The sequence below is a fragment of the Myotis lucifugus genome, unplaced genomic scaffold, assembly GCF_000147115.1.
Source record: "Myotis lucifugus unplaced genomic scaffold, Myoluc2.0 scaffold_7516, whole genome shotgun sequence".
NCBI lineage: Eukaryota > Metazoa > Chordata > Mammalia > Chiroptera > Vespertilionidae > Myotis > Myotis lucifugus.
The window spans coordinates 1-4,053 of NW_005878564.1; positions in this window are offsets into that span (position 1 = coordinate 1).

Below are 4,053 nucleotides of genomic sequence, written 5' to 3' on the forward strand. Positions count from 1 at the left end.
TGGTTGATAATACTATATTGGGGACTGTGCTTATAATACTATATTGTAAACTGAGAGTTATTAGGAGGCACATCTAACACTTCTCAAGCAAAAACATTGTAACTATGTGTGGTGATAGATGTCAACTAGACTTACTGTGGTGATCTTTTCACAATATACAAATACCAAATCATTATATTGTACATTTGAAACCAATACAATGTTATATGTCAATTATATCTCAATAAAAATAGAAAAAGAAAGAAAACAAATGCAGGGGAATTGATCCCGACACCAGAAATGTTGCACCAGCAGGACTCACACTCATAGCTTCACGGGGTGTCCCTGGAGGCCTTCGTGGGGCAAAGTATCCAGTCTACAGCTAGAGGGGAGCACCGGCCTACCTGTGGGTCCCACATCCTCTCACATTCACTCCAGCCTGAACCCACAGGCCAAATAGAACCACTTAATCATGGAAGGTCTTGGTGAAATGGACAGTGATGCAGTGGCTGGGCTGTGGGAGGAGCAGTGACTCCGGAGGGGCTGTGGCTGCGGTGAGGCTGGGGAAGTGAGCGGCTGTGCTGCCTGGGGTGACCCTCTGGCAAAGCTGCTGGGAAGGCCCAGGTGGAGAGCAGTGGGGGTGTTAGAGGGTTTGCCTGGGAATGTGGAGTGGAGTTGGGGATTCCGGTCTGTGGATCGTGAACCCCCGTGAACATTCCTCGTCCACAGGACGACCAGGGCTGGGGGCCCTCTTCCCAGGGAGGGCTGGGAACTGTGGGGTGAGGGCTGGGCATTAGCAGAATTTCCTGCTCCCTCCCCTACCTCCGTGACTTTGCCCATTCGCCCAGCATCACTCTTTAGCTCAAGTCCCCTGTTTCGTGTCCCTGGCCTTGCCTTGCCTGGTACACGGGGAGGGGAGTTGAACAGGGTGTGGCGGCACCAACCCTCGGGAAGGTTCTGAACCCCTGTGGGCGCCCTGTCCTGGACCCCGTTCTAGTGCCCCCCCACCGCCCACTCCATCCAGCAGGTTCCATTCTGGCTTCACTGCTGAGCTCCGCCCAGGGAGGGTCCTGTAGTAGAAGCTGGGCCAGGAGGAAAGACCAAATTTGCTGCCCACAGTCCATGCCATCCCGACCTGGAGCCGCATCCATAGGGTCCAAGGAGGGAATGAATCCCTGAGTGTCGTCCCTGACCCTGATCCTCCGGGTTGCCTCTCCCCCAGGCCCGGCATCTGCTCCTTGGGGCGAAGTGCCCCAGCATTTCAATCCCTTCTCCTCCGGACACTCAGCCCCCTTCCTCCACCCCATTCTCCTGACTACATACCTCTTTCCGTCTCCTTTCTCAACTTCACGACCATTTCTTCTTTTCTTAAAAGACTCAAGATTTTCGGTCTGAGAGCACTTCCTTCTTAATGAAACAGGTAGAAGACATTCTTAGCTGTCTTCATCAACATGTGTTTCTATTGGTTTCTATCCCAGTGGAGCTCAAGGCTTTTTGTTGACTAAAGTACTTCCTCTTTGTAATACTGATTCGGAATTTTAATTTCCAAGCTTGTTGTGCAAGCAGGTGTTGAAAGGCCTACAGTGCCACCTGGAGGCCTCTGGTAGGGGTCAGGGTACTTAAGGCTCTCAGTTCTGCAAATGGTTTTCCTCTTTGGCCTTTTCCTCCTCACACTGGTCTCATTCATTCAACCATTGACACAGCACCAACCAGCACTTAAGTAGCATGGGGGTCCTCTGGGGAGATTCATCCTAAACCAGAGTAAAACCATGGCCTCTTCAGCCTGAGAAGCGCTCCCGATTCTTGTTCAGAGGGTCCTGTGTATGGTTCATATCCGCACATTCAAAGGCAGCTCAAGCGACAGAGGAAGTGCCAGGGACTGCAGTGCATGGCCCATCTCTCTCATCCATAGAGGCCCTGGCCCCCAACCTCTGGGAGGGCAGTACCAGGCTACTTGCCATGATCTCCTCACTTAATCTTCTCAGTCCCTCAGGTAGTGTTTCCTGTATCACAAATGTGAAACGGGACATGGAAAGATGAAGGAACTAGCACAGGCACATCAGCCAGAAATTCATCCAGATGCCTGATTCCTGTGTGTGGACGTGTGGGGTATAGTCCCCATCCAGTAATATAGCGTCAGGAGCCGTTCCCACCAGCTCCTGGGGTCCGGTGTGAGTCCGTGGGCCAGGAACAAGCATTGGGCTGAACCAGGATGTGCAGGTGTCCAGAGAGGCCCGTCCTTCTCCCACCTGGCCTTCTTGCCAGGTCTTTCATGCCAGCCTCCCCCCTCCCTCCTGTTCTCCCAGTCACTTCCCTCCTTCACCCAGCCTTGTGGGATGAGCCTCCCAGGCCCTTCCTGGTGGCCTCCTCCCAGGGATTAAATCCAGGCTTCTGTCCCCCAGCCCTATGCTTGGAGTCTCTTGTTACACACAGATCACCTGGATCCACCAAGATCTAACCCCAACCAAGCCTGTGCCCTGCCCAACCCTACATGTCTCTTGTCTTCCAAAGCACACAGCACAGGCCCCTTTTGCATAATGGCTCTAGTGAGTCAGTCCAGAACCTTCTATGTCTTTTATATCTGTTAATTCACAGAGTTGGCTGCTATTCTATGTCCCTCAGTTTAAGTAGAGAGAGGCCTGGCATAGGCTTCCTCCACCTACCTTCAGCCTTGGGACAGTTGAACTTACTGTCACATGGAGCTCATTGTCTTCACTAGGTGACTGTACGGAGCAGGAGGCCTTAGTCTATGCTGCTTATTTAATGGGGAGGAGGCTCATGGATGGGGGCAGGGTGGACTCAGGACTTCCTAGTCCTTACACCAAGCTAAGACCTCCCCTCAGCTGGAGCCACGGGACACTCTCCCTCCTCCTTTCCACACTCTCTAAAAATCAATAGAAAAAAGATCCTCTGGTGAGGACTAACCAAAAAGAAGGAGGAGGAGGAGGAGGAGGAGGAGGAGGAGGGGAAGAAGAAGGAAACCTTACCTCTTAAGACAGCATGAATGGACCTGGAGAGCATTATCCTAAGTAAAATAAACCAGAGGAAGACAAGTACCATATATTTTCACTTATATGTAGAATCTGATGAACAAAATAAACTAACAAAGACAGACTCATGGATACAGAGGACAGACTGACAGCTGTCAGAGGGGATGTGTTGGGGTGCAGGGTGAAAAAGAAGGGATTAAGCAAAAAATAAACATAAACAAAATCTCATAGACAGAAAAAAACACCTTGTTATTCTCAGGGTTTGAGGTTTTGCTGTTGGTATTTGTCATGTTTGGCTCAGATAAACTAAAAAACTCTCTAAAAAAGGAATAATACAAAACTACAAAGGAATTAAGTTTTTTAGAATATAAGCATGTTTATTTAAATATACTGTTATAAGCTACTAATGGAAACAGTTGTAAATATAATTTTGTTATTTTATTTTATTTTATTATTTTTTTTTTTTTTTAAAAATATATTTTATTGATTTTTTACAGAGAAGAAGGGAGAGGGAGAGAGAATTAGAAACATCGGATGAGAGAGATCGACCAGCTGCCTCCTGCACGCCCCCTACTGGGGATGTGCCTGCAACCAAGGTACATGCCCTTGACCGGAATCGAACCCGGGACCCTTGAGTCCCCAGGCCGACGCTCTATCCACTGAGCCAAACCGGTTCGGCTAATTTTGTTATTTTAAAATATATACTTGTTTTTGTGGACAGAAAGAAGTCCTGTGGTTTGGCACTTTTTGAAAAGTCAGGATGCAGAGATGTATCTGATCTCCCACAAAAAAGATGGAAAATGTCCTCTTTGTTGAGATTTCTTATTGAAGCTATTAATGTCTAAATGTAGGAATTACATCTCTTAGCACCACAAAAAGTGACATGATATGTTTAAAAAGCCCTGAGAAGGATAATCAGCAAATGCAATAACAGACATGAGATGCTGCCTCTCCTGTCTCATCCTGACCTGACCCTGGTCTCTGGACAGAGGTTTGAACTCCTCGTGTTCTAACAACGAGCAGCAGGTCATGCAGAGGCAGCCAAGCAAAGGCAGAGTCTCTGAGCTAGTCCACATCACCAGGG